Source organism: Pituophis catenifer, unplaced genomic scaffold (genome assembly GCF_029215685.1).
Source record: "Pituophis catenifer annectens isolate HBS135680 unplaced genomic scaffold, rPitCat1.0.hap2 SCAF_1, whole genome shotgun sequence".
In the NCBI taxonomy this organism is placed as follows: Eukaryota; Metazoa; Chordata; class Lepidosauria; order Squamata; family Colubridae; genus Pituophis; species Pituophis catenifer.
In genome coordinates this window covers 340,537,795-340,554,991 of record NW_027256881.1, presented here as the reverse complement: position 1 = coordinate 340,554,991, position 17,197 = coordinate 340,537,795, and the positions used below count along the sequence as shown (strand labels likewise).

The window sequence follows — 17,197 nt, the reverse complement described above, 5'->3', positions numbered from 1 at the left end:
ATATGTATTAATTTGTGACCGGATCAAAGCTTCGTTTTGGAAAAGATCTGTTTTATGTTTATGTTTTAAAAAAATAAAAAAAAACTTTTTTCAAAAAAAGAAAAAGAAATAAAACCACAATACAATACATGGGAGGGGGGGCAGTTACTACAATACTTCTTGTGGGCCCACAAAAGGGGACCTGTAACAGATCCCGACTCCCCAATCTGGTGGGTCCCAGGTAGATGTAAGTAGGAAAAAGAAAGTCCTTCAAATAACTTGGCCCCATATTATGTAGGGTTTTAAAGATGGCAACCAGCACCTTAAATTGGACCCAAAGGCGAGTCAGCAGCCAATGCAGCTCCTGCAAAAGAGGGGACACGTTTGGCAATCTAGACTGGTACAGGTAGTCCTCGACTTACGACCCACAATGGAGCCCAATATTTCCATTGCTAAGGGAAACATTTATTTTATTTATTTTTATTTTTATTTATTTTTATATGCCGCCCTTCTCCGGAGACTCAGGGCGGCTTACAATGCGTTAAGCAATAGCCTTCATAATTTGTATATTTTATACAAAGTCAGCTTATTGCCCCCACAAACCGGGTCCTCATTTTACCCACCTTAGAAAGGATGGAAGGCTGAGTCAACCTTGAGCCTGGTGAGAATTGAACTCGCAGTAATTGCAGGCAGCTGGATGTTAAATACTGCCTTAGTAGGAGGCATTAGCCTCCTACGCCACTCAGGCTTTAAGTGAATTTTGCCTCATTTCACCTTTCTTGCCACAGTGGTTCAGTGAACCGCTGCAGTTGTTAAGTTAGTAAGACGGTCGTTCAGTGAACCAGGTCTCCCCACTGACATTGCTCGTCAGAATGTGGCAAAAGGCGATGACATGACCCTGGGATGCTACAAACTGTCCTAAATATGAGTCAATTGCCAAGCATCTGAAATTTGATCCTATGACCAGTGAGATGCCACAACGGTTGCTAGTGTGAAAAAGGGTCATTTTTTTTCCAGTGCCGTTGTAACTTTGGACGGTCACTGAATGAACTGTTGTTAAGTCGAGGACTACCTGTAGAAAACCCTTGTGGGCTGCTGCATTTTGAACCAATAGAAACATTTGGCTATTTTTCAAGGGCAGTTCCATGTAGAGCCCATTGTAGTTGTCAAGGCGGGAGGTGGAGTGATTGTGAGAAGGGCCTGAGAGAGCATTGGCCATGTTTCTAAATCTTGGGACTTGTAGTCCAACAGGGAAAGACACACCATTTGGGAAAAGGTGCTTTTGATTTTGCGGACAACTTCATCCATGGAGCACTCCGGGGGATGTGATGTGAGCTATTGTTTTATTTACCATATACAGCTTAGAATGATCTCCCAAAACTACTAGGAGGATACAGTACTGCATTCAAAGTGAAGTAAAGCTACAAATGCCCACAAGTCAAACTTGACTTCTCATGATTCCTCCGATAAAACCACACTTTTCTTGGCATGAAAATCATTTGTCTTTGCAGCCTTTGGGTGTGGTATTTTGACTCCCCGGTCGAGGTTTTAGCTATCATATTCACTAGTAGTAGCCCATCCAAGCACTAACCAAGGCTGACCCTACTTAGCTTCTGGATCCAGATATGGTTGGTCAGGTACTGATCTGTGTTGGGACAATTAAATTTTGTAATTAAAACATATTCTAGGACTGGGTTTTGAGGTAGAAGAAAAAGAGGAAAAAGCACAAAATTGGGTTAGGTAACTTGGGAGGGAGGGAGGGAGGGAGGGAGGGAGGGAGGAAGGGAGGAAGGAAGGAAGGAAGGAAGGAAATCATGTGGTAACCTCCACTTTATTTATTTATTTATTTATTTGTTTGTTTGTTTGTTTGTTTGTTTGTTTGTTCAATTTATATGCCGCCCTTCTCCAGAGACTCAGGGCGGCTTACAATACGTTAAGCAATAGCCTTCATACTTTTGTATATACCTGCTTAGTAGGGCTTTCGGCACCCCCCAAACGGTGTTCTTTTTTATACAAAGTCACCTTATTGCCCCCACAATCCGGGTCCTCATTTTACCTACCTCGGAAGGATGGAAGGCTGAGTCAACCTTGAGCCTGGTGAGATTCGAACTTGCAGTAATTGCAGGCAGCTGGTGCTACTTAACAGCACTTTAGTCTGCTGCGCCACCAAGGCTCTTATAGTGTTTAGTGTGAACTCAGAATATTGATTTAATTGAATAACCCAATTCAAACGTTTCCAAAAGTGCTAAGTAAATTCAATAGCCAAATGAGTCATTTACCCAAATTTAAATCAATCATAGTTCAGTCAAGCGAATTTTCTGGATTCACACAACATACTGAAATGTGAAGTCACCTTTTGGGTTCATACAACACACTAGGCCAGGGGTCTCCAAACTTGGTAACTTTGAAGACAAGCTGGCTGAGGAATTCTGGGAGTTGAAGTCCACAAGTCTTAATGTTATCCATCTGGACTAGCACACTATACTGCACTAGGCTAAAATAAGATAAGCTAGCCATAGGAACCCAACCACAGAACTGGAAAGAGACCATTAGGCCATTGAATCTAATAACCCACTCACCGGTTGAAGCCAAATTAAAGTACTTCCAGCTACATCCAAATGAAGTCTTGTTTTTTTTTTTTTCATCAGGCAAATTGCATGGTCTCCTTCAAAACATCATATGGGATGCCCAAAGCACATTGTTTTCCATTTCTGGCCCTCACATGCTCTCCGACCGCTTTCTTCGCTTTGTTCCATACCATCAAAAAAACCATTAAGGCGAGAAAGGCTGAACTGAGCATCCTGATCAGTTCTAGATCGGTAAATTAATGGTTGCCTTTTCTTTTTTCTTAAGTCTCCTATGAGTCAATCCAATTCCTGGAGATTTTGTTGTTTTTTTTGGTAAGATGTGGGTTTTTTTCTCTTAAGATGTTATGTTTTTTTCCTGATTTCACAGTCTAGTCGACTGGTTGGTCATTTTCTGATGGCCTCCCTTCCAACCACTAACCAGGCCTGACCCTATTTAGCTTCTGAGCATAGATGAGGTCAGCCAAATGTTTTTAGAAACCACTGAACAGCACAGTTGGTGCCAAATTGAAAAGGAGGGGGAAAAATGCTAGATATCTAATGGATCGATTTAAGAGGCAACGCCCAGAGCCGCCTCTAGACGAGATGGGCAGCACACAACTCTAATAAAATCAGAAGAGGGTTTCAGCATGTTCTGACCAGTTCTGGAGAACCCGTAGTGGAAATTTTGAGTAGTTTGGAGAATCGGTAGTAAAAATTCTGACTGGCCCTGCCCCCATCTATTCTCTGCCTTCCAAGTCCCAGCTGATCGGAAGAAAATGGGGATTTTGCAGTAACCTTCCCCTGGAGTGGGGAGGGAATGGAGATTTTATAGTATCCTTCACCTGGATTGGGGAGGGAATGGAGATTTTACAGTATCCTTTCTCTGGAGTGGGGAGGGAATTGAGATTTTACAGTATCTTTCCCCTGCCACGCCCTCCGAGCCACACCCACCAAGCCACGCCCACAGAACCGGTAGTAAAAAATTTTGAAACCCACCACTGAATAAAATATAATAAAGTAGAAATAAAATAAGATATAGTGGCCTGCCTGTTGCTGGAAACATAGTATGGTACAAGTAATCCTCAACTTACCACAATTGAGCCCAACATTTCTGTTGCCAAGTGAGACACTTGAATTTTGCCCCATTTCATAACCCTCCTTGCAACAGTTGTTAAGTGAAACACTGCAGTTGTCAAAATTAGTGACCACGGTTTTTAAGTGAACCTGGCTTTGCCATCGACTTTGCCTGTCGGAAGGTTACAAAAAGTGATCACGCAATTCCACGGGATACTACAATCGTCATAAATACGAGTCAGCTGCCAAGCGTCTGAATTTTGTTCATGTGACTGTGGAGATGCTGCGATGGTCGTTAAGTGTGAAAAACGGTCATCGTTCACTTTTTCAAGGCCGTTGTAACTTGGAACGATCCCTAAACGAATTATTGTTAAGTCGAGGACTACCTGCATATATAACAGTATATACAGAAAGAAATCTGCCTCTGCCTCTGCCTCTGAGCAATTTTGCCTCCTTGCAGCAAACAGCAAACAGCCTGCTTTACTTTCATTTTCAGCATAACATGATTAGCACAAGGGAAAAAAAAAATCTGCTCCAGCAATTTACCTCTTTGCAGCAAGCAGCAGAGCCCTGCGCAAAACAGCTGAGAGTCGGGAGGCCGATCCAATCACCTTGTGCTAATTAGGCTGTGCTGAAGCTGAAAGGAGCTGTTTTTTCTTGCTGTTTGCTTGCAAGGAGGTAACTGCTGGGGGGCAGAGGCCAAAGGGTGGGCGAGGCTACATTGGGTGTATAAGATGCACCTAAATTTCACCCCCTTTTAGGGTGGGGGGAAAGGTGCGTCTTATACTCCGAAAACTACGGTAACTAGTTCTAATCCACCATAACCTGATTTTATGCTCTTAACACAGATTTAAGAGCAGAACCGCAATACCCCTTATGCTGGGAATTTACAAACCAAGAGGCAAAACTGGAGCAACATCAGTGCCTCTCATTTTGCTAATAAATAAAACTGAGCTACCCACGCCAAAGCATACCAAAGCAACTGAGGAATAGGTCAGCATCCAGGGCGCACCTTCCCGGAGCCTTAAGTTCCATCGCCCTGATGTTACCTGGGCAAAAAAAACTAACAAAAGTCAGCTGCCCCACCCAAGGTTCCTTTATGAGACAGGTGAGATATCAGAGGGAGCCCAAAGTCACACCCTTGGCCCTAGGCAACCTCAATATGATTCCAGGAAGTGACTCACCCTGGGTATTCCCTGAGATTTTCAATGGAACTCAACAATGATTGGGGGGGGGGTGTTGAAAAGGAGAAAGGGGTCAAACAGAAACAAAAGGATCTGAAATTGGGAAAACACAGGTAAACCAATCCAGATAGTCCTCGCCTTACGACCAGTGGTTTGGTGCAAGGGTCTCCAACCTTGGCAACTTTAAGCCTGGCAGACTTCAACTCCCAGAATTCTGGGAGTTGAAGTCTGCCAGGTTTAAAGTTGCCAAGGTTGGAGACTCCTGATTTAGTGAACCAAAGTTACAGCAGACCTCCTTGGGGGTTACTTACGACGCAGATTCGAAGTTACAAATGGTTGCCTTGCCATCACAGTTATGCAACCACTTTTATGACGGTCATGTGACTGTTTTTTTTTTTTACCAAACATTGGCGTTTTACTTCGAAGTTTTTTGGCAAAAACGGCTCACAGCGGTTTGCTTAACGATCACAGTATAGGTAGTCCTCGACATACATAGTCGACATAGGTAGTCCTCGACATACAACAGAGCCCAAAATTTCTGTCGCTTAGCAAAGGAGCTGTTAAGTGAGTTTTGACCCATTTTACGACCCTTTTTTTTTTTTGCCATGGCTCTTAAGTGAATCACTGCGTTTAAGTTAGTAAACCTATTCTTAAGTGAATCTGGCTTCCCCATTGACTTTTGCTTGTCAGAAGGACGCAAAAGGGAATCATCGCACGACCCCTGGAGCACTGCAACCATCAGAAATGCATATTTTGTTTCAATAAAACATTTTATTATTATAGAGTAAAATACAAAAATACAGAAGCAAATAGTAGGACACAGTGGGGAGGAGAAAAGGAAAGAAAAGTGAGGAGGGGAGGGAGAAAAGAGAAGAAAAAGGCTTTGACTTCCGACTCCCTCTGTTGCAGCAGAATAAAGCATTCATATCGAACATCAACTTTTTCCTTTTCCATAATAATATAAACTAGCCGTTTCTATAACAAATAATCAATCTAATCAGTAAAACCCAAAATCAAAGTTTCTTTTTTTTCCCCCACCCCACCCCAAGCACAAAGTCCAGAAGCGGTTTCCATGTACCGGTAGCAACAAAAGTACTTACAGTACTGTATATTCTTTTCTTTTGATCAAAACGGTCAATTTTGATCACATGACCATGGGGATGCTGCAAGTCCCTTCTTTTTTTTCCTGTGCTGTTGTAACTTCAAACGGCCATTAAACGAATAGCAATAGTACCCTTATAGGCCATTTCACAGTGCTTTTACAGCCCTCTCTAAGCGGTTTACAGAGTCAGCCTCTTGCCCCCAACAATTTGGGTCCTCATTTTACCCTCATTTTAGTACTGCATTCTAACCACTGCACCACCGAGGCTCAGAATGGTTGTAAATCGAGGACTACCTGTAAAATCTCCACCTTTGATAGGGTGCAAGAGAATAACCAACAGTAATGAATTGGAAGGTGCTGGAAAAGAAGGAAGAACTGTTCTCATTTCTACCTATCAGGCCAATGAATCAAGGCCAAGGATGCAACATGGAGTTTTTCGATGCCTCTTGAGACAAGCCTTTCTTTTGAAAAAAAGTTGTGGCCCTGATTGCCTTCCATCAGAAAATGGTCTCCTCCTTAATCAGCAACCAGGTAGGAAAGCAGAGGCACCAGCACCTTAGCAAAGGTTTCCATCCCATATGTTAGAAATTGATGACCTTTTTAAATTGTCGCCGGGTGACGATTTCCAACAGACTTTGCCATTAGTCACTTTAGCCACGCCAACCGGGTCTACTGGATGCTGTAACTCAGCAAGCAACATCTGGATACCACCAGTCCAGCAGCAAAAAAACAAGAAAACAAAATCAAACATGCAAAAAGAAAGAAAGCAGCAGCAGCAGCAGCAGTAAAGTGGACTGTTCTCTTTGCTTTTGAAAAGAACTTGACAGGACTAAACTTTGAAAAAGCAGGAAGAATTATTTCTGCAGACTCAAGAAACTTGCCCACATAATTCATCCAATTAAACCCCTTATTCCCAAAATGAATAAGCCTCAAGGGTGAAACACAGGCAAGAGAGAAACTAGCAAAGATAAGGCGCCGTTCTCTATGGCTTCATTCACTTCCTTATCCTTTCAATCAGGTGGAGCAAAGACCTCTGTTCAGGAATGGGGAAATGCTTTCTGTCCTCGTAGCACACACACACAATTATCTCAGCAAACATCCCCTTGAGGTGTTGTAACCCAGAAAGATTATCTCCTTCCCTTCCCAAGAGATCTGAGGATGAAGGGGAGTCTTATCACAATCAGCCCTCCAGATAGAGAGAGGATGCACCGTAGTTATACACCATTAAATAAGTGGTATAAAGCATATTATCCTAAGGGAAGACAAGGAAGATTCCACAGAAAACTGTGGTACTTGAACATTTGAGAGAGGGCAACTGAACTGGAATGCAACCTCAAGAAGATCAAATCAATTTATTTGGCACAGTACAGAGGTAAAAAAGTTCAACCAGGCAGCCTCTAAATACAATGAGGCCATAATGAGCAGAATGTCTCAGCAACCAAGAACAGAGGGATCCTGGGAAATTCAGAATAACAGAGTGGGAAGGGATTTTGGAGGTCTTCTAGTCCAACCCCTGCTCAAGCAGGAAAACCTATACCATTTCAGACAAATGGTCTCCCAATCTCTTCTTAAAAACATCCAGGGATGGAGCATCCACAACTTCTGGAGGCAATTTGTTCTAACTGTCAGGAAATTTCTCCTTAGTTCTAGGTTGCTTCTCTTCTTGATTAGTTTCCATCCATTGCTTCTTGTCCTGCCTTCAAGTCCAATACACTGTGACTGTGCCAAGCTGGGGAAAGTTGAAGAGGAACAGAAGGCTCTGCTTCCCCAAAGCCTTCCCTTAAAACCTACCTGAAGGGGAAAGAAAGAACGAGGAAGCAAATGTACCCTCAAGGTCCCAGAAGTCAGCAGCAGGAAGAGAGGAAAATAGGATAGGTAAATGAGAGACAGAAAGTACTACAGTATTCCTGCCTGGGCAAGCTAGAATCCAACGGGGCTGTCCAACACATTGCATGATGAGAGAGTCAAGAATGAAAAGAGGGTTTCCTCCCACCCCACCCCCAGAGAAAATGTCCTAAACCGCAGAATTTGCTATTGCACAAAGAATCTAGTGACGGACATCGAGGTGGGAAAGCTGCTGGCTTTCAGGGCAGCCTAATCGTTTTGGCTTTCCATTAACTCTAATATCCCAGCCCACATATTCCACATTCCCGTTGTTAAGAGCTGGAACAGGAAGGGTGGCCTCGCCAAAAGATCTGGAAACAGAAGAATCCAAGACTGGATCAGCTTGATCCAGCACTCTTTGCTCTTCTTACAACCTCATGAAAGTTTGTCGTGATGTGGGATTTGAAGAGGGGCTTCTTTTGCCACTCACTTTTGCCCCTGTCAACCAGGAGGTGACAACAGGAAGGACGGAAGCAAAGAGCAGCGGGGGGGGGGGGGGAAGGGGAAAGGGGGAGTCCGCTTCCCCCAATTTGAGGCTTGCTGGAGGGAGGAGGGGAAAGAGGGAGTGGAAGGGAGGAGGGGAAAGAGGCAAAGAAGGGCAGGAGGAACTCCCAATCTCACTTAGGGGATCCCAGACATATTCCCAGCCTTGCCCCCCAAAGAACTGGATCCTTCTAAAAAAAACAAAAAACCATTGGCTTGCCTTCCCCTCCCCACACATTGACACAATCTCCTTCCACTCCTCCCACACAAACATATGGGGGGGAGTTGGACTACACCTCCCATGCTGGGTGGGGATGGTGGGAACTGTAATCCCGCACAAACTTTTTGAGCAGGGGATTGAAAGCGTGCTAACAGGTTGAACTAAAGGAAAGCGACTCTTTTTTTTGGGGAGGGGGGGGCAACCGACCCCCCCCCCAAAAAAAACTTCCTTTTCGCTGCTGGGACTTTCCCTGGCAGCCTGGACGAGATAGAAGCCTCCGAGTGGAACCCCTTCATGAAGTGTTTGGGGGGGGCTTCCCCCCGGGATCTTGCCGGGGGGGGCAGCGGCCAAGAGAAAAGGGGCGAGCCAGGAGGAGGTTGAGGGGCGCAGGGCTAATTAACCCCCTCCCCAATTTCAGAGGCCCTAAAGGGTCTTTCTCCGAAACTCAGATAAAGGGGGGGCTCAGATAGAGGGGGGGTCTCTTAGGAGGAGGGGCTTCTCCTGAGGGAAGGGACCCCCGTCATCCAGAAAGAGGGAGGGGGGGCTCCGGTGGGAGGGGGCTCGTGAGGTCACTGAAGGGAGGGGGGTCCCGCTCACCTGGTCTTCGCGCTCTCCCCCAACACACGAACAGGGACCCTCGGCCGGGAAGTGGGGGGAGAACCAAAAGCCCCGAGGCGGCGGCGGCAGCAGCGGCGGACTTAAGGCTGCCGGCTTCGAGCTCGACAGCGGCAGCTCCGGCCTTGACCAACTTCCGGGTATGCGGCCGCCATCTTGGACTTCCGGCCCGGGGGGGGGAGAGGCGAAGGGGAAAGCCCGATGACTACGACAAGACTTCCGGTTCTCCCCCCTGAGCGCCGAGGTGCTGACGCAGGGACGTAGCCCCGGGTTCTCCAATGAGAGGCGCGCGCGCGCTCCCAAGGTGGGAGTCCACAGCTGACGCACACGCGCAACCCGGACGCCCGGTTCCCAATCGACAGGATGAGTGGAGTTCCCTACTCAAAAGAGGGGAAAAAAAAAACTTTTCCTCACGGGGATAGGGCAACGATAGTCAAATGCCCTGAGCGATCGGGAGGTCTAAAGGGGGAAAGACGGAGCATCGACTCACTCCACCGAGAGGTGGATAGAGCGGCTCTTTTTAAATACCTCGTCGCGGAATAGAAACCGGTCGTCGATGTGTAACCTTTGTCCGTTCTTTTTTAATCTCCTTGCTTCCGATTTCATGAGAAATGCGGAAATCAGACCATTGGGGGCGGGGCTAGAGAGGAGAGGGCGGGGCGCTGCCAGAAAATGGGAGAGTTTGAGAAATGCTGTTGATTTATTGCGTGATTTATATACACGCAACCTTTGCAGTAATAATGTTATGAGCAATGTCAGCAAAGCTTACAAGGATATATAATGCTCCCAATAAAGTATGCAGGGCACAACTTGTATTGATTGGGAATGAAACCTATGGAAGTTTGAGGTTCCTTATTAGGGCTACAGACTGCTAATGAATAAATCATGGTTTACATAACATTGGTCAACTGATTATGTGGCATCAAGTTAAGTGTCAGCCCTTAGCAGCCAGGCAGAGCAATGTTTCTCAAAACTTGGCAACTTTAACATCTGTGGACTTCACTTCCCAGAATCCCCCAGGCTGCAATACTGGCTGGGGAAGTCTGGGATTTGAAGTCCACCTATTTTAAAATCGCCAAAGTTGTGTTTTGTTTTTTTTTAATGGTGTAAAATGGAAGCAATGCTATTTGCAGCTACATTTCTCTCTGTCTCTGTGAGTCAGAAGAAACAGTGAACAATAAAAAAAACACTTCTTCCAGATCTAGACAACACAGGGAACTAAATGAGTTTTCTTGATTAGTTTCCACAAACAGAAAACAATAATTTAATCAAGGAGAAAACCACATCCCCACCAACACTGCAATGGCAATTCTATATAAAAGGAGCAAACTTCATTTTGGTCGCCACGATGTAAAAAAGATGTTGAGACTCTATAAAGAATACAGAGAAGAGCAACAAAGATGATTAGGGGACTGGAGGCTAAAACATATGAAGAATGGTTGCAGGAACTGGGTTTAATGAAAAGAAGGACCAGGGGAGACATGATAGCAGTCTTCCAATATCTCAGGGGCTGCCACAAAGAAGAGGGAGTCAAGCTATTCTCCAAAGCACCTGAGGGCAGGACAAGAAGCAGTGGGTGGAAACTAATCAAGGAGAGAAGCAACTTAGAACTAAGGAGAAATTTCCTGACAATTAGAGAACAATTAATCAGTGGAACAGCTTGCTTCCAGAAGTTGTGAATTCTCCAACACTGGACGTTTTTAAGAAGATGTTGAATAACCATTTGTCTGAAGTGGTGTAGGGTTTCCTGCCTAGGCAAGGGGCTGAACTAGAAGACCTCCAAGGTCCCTTCCAACTCTGTTATTCTATTCTATTCTATTCTATTCTATTCTATTCTATTCTATTCTATTCTATTCTATTCTATTCTATTCTATTCTATTCCATTCCATTCCATTCCATTCCATTCCATTCCATTCCATTCCATTCCATTCCATCACACTTACTAGAGCCTACGTACTAGATAGATAACGTAAATAATTGGATAATGAAACTTCTGCAAGAAAACAACCAAGCTCAGAGAGCACCAGCAACTCCTCAGTTTTGATGGTAGCAGGAAAGGGGGAGAGGCTTTTTGAGTAATGTTTTCAGTAACTAGGGATGTCTTTGATTAATATTTTGAGTTCCTTGAAGTTAAGAAAGCAAGTTCTCCATGACGAATGTAGAATCTGATAAGAACCGGTTCAAACCTGCCAAGGATAAGAATCATACATAGATCTGAACTTTAATAACTCGCAAAATCATTATAATGTGGGAAGAACACCTCCTGAATATGACAAGTATTAACAAGATCATACTAAGAATATTATGGGATGCTAGGAAATGCTGCATGTTACGCATAAAGTTCCTGAGCGTGCTCACTAGATCACTAGATGTGTCGAATGATAAGTGATGAAAGAACTCATTCAGAGTAATAGAATAGGAGAATAACAGAATCGGAAGGGACCTTGGAGGTCTTCTAGTCTAACCCTCTGCTCAAGCAGGAAACACTATACCAGAGATGTCAAACGTGCATCGTCACATCGTCATGTGACGTATTGTGACTCCCCCCTTTGCTAAACTGGGGGTGGGCATGGCCAGCGCATGACACATCTAACCCACAGGCCACAAGTTTGACACCCCTGCCCTATACCATTTCAGACAAATGCTTGTTCAATCTCTTCTTAAAAGCCTCCAGTGTTAAGAGCACCCACATCATCTGGCGGCAAATCGCTCCTAACACAATATGTTTGAACAGTATATGAGGTGATTTTCTACATTTCTAAGTGGCTTCCCTCCTCTTTCAGAATATCTGCCTTGCCTTATTTGTGTCCATAAATATATTTTAATCTATCTTTCCACCTCGGGCTCTCTTTGGGCAAAGCACACTTTGTTACAAGATCTCCCAAAATGTATGGGTAAGAGTTTAACCCTGAGCTACAATTATTATCTACTGTGGGTATGGAGGATGATTTCATCCTTGTTCTGGGGCCAATGCTGCAACCCGAAGATATTATCTCTTCCTGAACTTCTTTTTGAATAATACAGCTGGTCCTTGAGTTATAACCTTTCATTTAGTGACTGTTTAAACTTACAGCAGCACTAAAAAGGGGGCTTATCCAGGAGTGGGTTTCACTTACCTTTACCATCGGTTCGCCGTGCATGCACATGGCCTTCCACACATGTACTTTGCTCGCTCCTGCACCTTCTGCACATGTGCCCGGCTTCAAAAACGTGCCTAAACAGCATGACTTGGAGCCAGGGCAGGGCAGACCCACTTGGGATTGCCGCTACCAGTTCGTCTGAACTGGTGTGAACCAGCTGAATACCACCTCTGCGGTTATGACAGTTTTTCACTCTTACAACCATTGCAACATCCCCATGGTCACGTGATCAAAATTTGGATGCTTGGTGATTGGTTGCCAAGCCCAGGGATCATGTGATCACCTTTTGCGACCTTCTGACAAGCAAAGTTAATGGAGAAGCCAGATTCATTAAACAACTGTGTTACCCTCTTAACAACGGCAGCGACTCTTTTAACAACGGTGGCAAGAAAGGTAAAGCAGGGCCAAAAGTCACTTCATAGCTATCTTGCTTAGCAATGGAAAATTGGGGTTCAATTCTGATTGTAAGTCAAGGACTATCTGTACAAGTAGTCCTCAATTGACGACCACAATTGAGCCCAAAATGTATGTTGCTAAGTGAGTTTTGCCCCATTTTGCCATTTTTCTTGCCACATTTTGTTAAGTGAATCCCTGCAGTTGTTAAGTTAGTGACACGGTTGTTAAGTGAATCTGGCTTCCCCATTGATTTTGCTTGTCCGAAGGTCGCAAAAGGGGATCGCACAACCCCAGGACACTGCAACCGTCATAAATGTGAGTCAGCGGTCAAACCTCCAAATGTAAATCGCACGACCATGGGGAAGCTGCAACGGTCGTAAGTGTGAAAAAATAGTCACTTTTTTCAGTGCCGTTGTAACTTCGAACAGTCATTAAGCGAACTGTTGTAAGTCGAGGACTCCCTGTATTTGCATCTAATACACTTCCTCGTGAATTGGAAGAACTGGCAGGAGTTCATGAATAAAACAGAAGCATCATCTGAGAACGGCTAAATTGAGAAACTGGACACCAAGTGCATCAACTGTAAGAGAGCTTCAAGTTCGCCCAACGCCCAGCTCAGAAAAAATAATTCTCTTAACAGAAAGCAAAATATTTGACTGCAAACTAGGACTCACTCCTACCCTGTTTTCCACAAAATAAGACCTATCCCGAAAGTAAGCCTTAGCATGTTTTTTACGCATGCGCATAATATAAGCCCTGCCGCCAAAGTAAACCCTACTTAAGTGCCTGTGCATCCACCCACCCACCCATTCCGTCTGGTTGCTCCGATGCCGCCAACATGAGGTGAGGCGAGGGGGGATGGATCTACCTCACGTGTTCCACACTGGCTTACCTCAAGGCCCCCACAGCCAGACCATCCATGCCCCGACAATTGCCTCCTGGCCGCAGCACTGGCATGTCGCTCGGCCTTCTACTCTGTTGCGGCCGCGAGCAAGCAGAAGTGAGCCAGCGGCTATGTGGAATCCTGCTGGACAAGGCTGCCAGAGTCGTCACCATGAGGCAAAGCGGGATGTGGGTGGCCTGGATGCGGGAACCCTGAGGTAAGCCAGCGCGGGGTGCATGGGGCACCTCCACTCCCTGCCTCACAGCAGCAGCACTGACACACCACACAACCTCCTGCCCCACCATAAGCAAGCAGAAGAAGTGGGCCTCCCATACATGGGGGAAAAAATAAGACATTCCCTAAAATAAGCCCTAGTGCCATGATGGAAAACCTATGGCACGCAGAGCCATATCTGTGGGCACCCGAGCGTTGCCCTAGCTCAGCTCCAGCATGCATGCACGCTCCAGCCAACTGATTTTCGGGCCTTCCAGTCCCGCTGGAAGTCGGGAAGCGGGCTGTTTCCGGCATCCGGAGGGCCTCCAGGAGGGCGGGGAAGGCCGTTTTTGCCCTCCCCAGGCGCCTAGAAAGCCTTTGGAGCCTGGGGAGGGCAAAAAAACGGGCCTACCGGGCCCACTGTGCCATCACGTGCCAAAAGTGGAGGGAGCACGGGAGGGTAGCATGCACATGCGCGGGGGGCGGGCGCATTGAATTATGGGTGTATGCACGCACATGACCCCCCCCGCCGTATCCCTGCTTTTGGCACACAACGGCAAAAAGGTTAGCCATCACTACCCTAGTGCTTATTTCAGAGCCCAAAAGAAAATAAGACTGGGTCTCATTTTCGGGGAAACACCGTAGAAACCAAGAGGCACCTTTTCTTCTAGCATACAGTAATTTTCAACTGACAACCTTTCGTTTAGTGACCATTTGCAGTTACAACCGTAGTGAAAAAAGGACTTTATGACTGGTCCTCGCACTTACAACATACACAGCATCTCCCTTGTCACGTCATCAAAATGTGAGCACCGTATCCCAGTGCTAGATGAGCCACCCAGCCTGAGACTACCCCTCCGTCACTATTAGCAGCTGCTGATAGTTCCAAAAGTGCCAAACATTTTAATATTTCTTAACAATAATTAAAAAATTAAAAAAAAAGAGCGATGGTGGATTTTAGGTGCCGTACTTAAAAACAGAGCAGCTTCAAATCCGTCGGTGAAACCTACTACGGCACCGTTAGCAAGATCCAAAAGTGAAAACAAAAGAGAAACTGAGGCAAGATGGCTACAGCAGCCACCTTCTGTAGCTCTGGTAGCCTCCTCCCATTTCTGGGTCTGGAGAAGAGAAAAAGAAAGTTCATTTCAAACCAACCCTCCTGAGTTCAGTTCTAGGAAATCTCGAGTCAAATTTGCTCTTAAGGCATTTTCACGACGGTTTGAACCGAGCTCGGAGATCATATCTGAGGTCTAAAAATATCCTAGCTTAGGGAAGAAAAGTGACAGGCAAAAAATAAAAAATTAAGATCCATATGTTTCTAAACTCAGGACCGACACGGTCACACACAACAGGTCTCTCCATTTTTTAACACACAACCTCACTGCCCCCCTCTCTCCCTCCTTTTTGTCGGCACCTGGTTGTAGTAAAGAGCAGGCGTGGAAGAATAATTTTTATCAGCTGTTATGAAACCACCGGGGAACTGAAAACTCCTTACCAAAAGTCAACCCAGACCCACTTCCTACCTGTTCGGATTTGAGGGGCCTCTTCATCCACATTTAGGTTGCAGGCTTACCTGAGATTATGAATTCCTTCGCTGGTTTGTTTGTTTTTTGCGGATGTCTTCTCTCCTTCAGACAAAGCCTGTCAAGTCTCTCTGCCTTCTCTGAGGCTCATGTCATCACCCACGGAGTTTCACTTTCATCTTTGCAGACACTCCTTGGCTTGTTTGTTTTTTAAAAAGATCTTATTTCACTGTTCCTGCTTAAATTTAATTTATAATTTCCAGCATCCAATACTTACAGGCAGGGGTGGGCTTCAAAACTTTTAGCAAGGGGTTCTCTGCCCAGTTGCTGGATGGGCGTGGCCAGGGTGGACGTGGCCTAATCGGCCTCCTGGACCACAGCAGTGGAGGGTGCGTTTTTGCCCTCCCCGGGCTCCGGAGGCTTTCCTCGAGCCTCTAGGAGGGTGAAAATGGTTTCCCCAGGCTCCGGAGGCCCTCTGGAGGCTGGAAACAAGGCTTTCCCGAACTTCCGGTAGGCCCGTTTTTTGCCCTCCCCGAGCCTCCGTGCGTGCCCTGCACTTACCTGCACCCAAAATGGGCTGCGTGGGGACTCCTGGGAGGGGAGCAGTGGTGGGTTGCCCCCGGTTCGGACCGGTTCGCAAGAACTGGAAGTAAAACCGGCGGGGGGCTCTGCCCACTGACCCGGACGCCACCATATGTGATCTGCGCATGCGCGCAGGCACGGTGCAAACTGGTAGTAAAGTTAAGTAGAACTCACCCCTGGAGGGGCGGGGAGGCAGGGCCAGCCAGGAGTGGGATTTAGGGGTTCTCTGAACTGCACAGAATCTTAGCTAGAGGTTCTCACGAACCCCTGCGAACCCCCAGCAGCCGCCCCTGCTTACAGGGAGCTCTCGACTTACAATAGCTTATTTAGTGACCATTCAGAGTTACAACAGTTCTGAAAAAAGTGACTGACAAGTTTTTCACACTTAAGACTATTGCAGCATCCCCGTAGTCACATGATCAAAATTCAGGGACCATCAACTAAGGAGTGCTGGCTGGCAGAGCCCACACTTTTGAACATTACCCTCCCCCTGATATTAGGTTGGCCCCCTCCCTCTTGGCCTTTCATAAGGCCTTAAAAAACCTGGTTTTGTGCTCAAGCCTGGGGCCCTGAGATAGAGCTGTCCCCTGGCTGTGGGAATGCCCTGAATGGATAAAATTCAGTTGCTCTGTGTTTCATTTTATTTTATTTTTATATTGTGTATTTCATGTATTTTATTGCAACCTGCCTAGAGTCACGTAAAAGTGAGATGGACAAGGATGGATGGATGGATGGAAAAGAAAGAACAAGAGGAAGAAAAGAAGGAAGGAGTAAAATGAGAGGAAGGAAGGAAGGAGGGAGGGAGAGAAGGAAGGAAGGAAAAGAAAAAACAAGTAAAGAGAATGAATGGGAGGGAGGAGAAGAAAGGAAAAGAAAGAATGGGAGGAAAGAAGGAGGGAGAGAAGGAAGGAAGAAAAAGAAAGAACAAGAAGAAGGAAAGAGAAAGAATGGGAGGGAGGGAGGAAGGAGAAGAGAGGAAAAGAAAGAATGGGAGGGAGGGAGGGAGGGAGGAAGGGAAAGAAAGAACAAGAAGAAGGAAAGAGAAAGAATGGGAGGAAGGGAGGTAGGGAGGAGAAGGAAGGAAAAGAAAGAATGGGTGGAAGGAAGGAGGGAGGGAGAGAGAGAGAAGGAAGGAAAGAAGAAAGGAAAAGAAAGAACAAGAAAAAGGAAAGAGAAAGAATGGGAGGAAAGGAGGGAGGGGAAGGAAGGAAAAGAAAGAATGGGTGGAAGGAGGGAGAGAGGAAGGGAGGAAGGAAGGAAGGAAGGAAGGAAGGAAGGAAGGAAGGAAGGAAGGAAGGACGGACATCAATCTCTGTGGAGAGATCATTCCAGAGGGCTGGGACTGCCACAGG

At 45.9% G+C, this 17,197-nt stretch overlaps 1 protein-coding gene across 1 annotated transcript in view; it reads right to left on the bottom strand.

Moving 5' to 3' along the window:
• Positions 1-9,190, bottom strand: part of SBNO2 (strawberry notch homolog 2) — a 160,571-nt gene extending 151,381 nt beyond the window's left edge. Inside the window, exon 1 of the mRNA XM_070931866.1 lies at positions 9,091-9,190. The gene's annotated coding sequence lies outside the window, so the exon portion shown is untranslated. The remainder of the gene's footprint in view (positions 1-9,090) is intronic.
• Between the last annotated feature and the right edge of the window lie 8,007 nt (positions 9,191-17,197).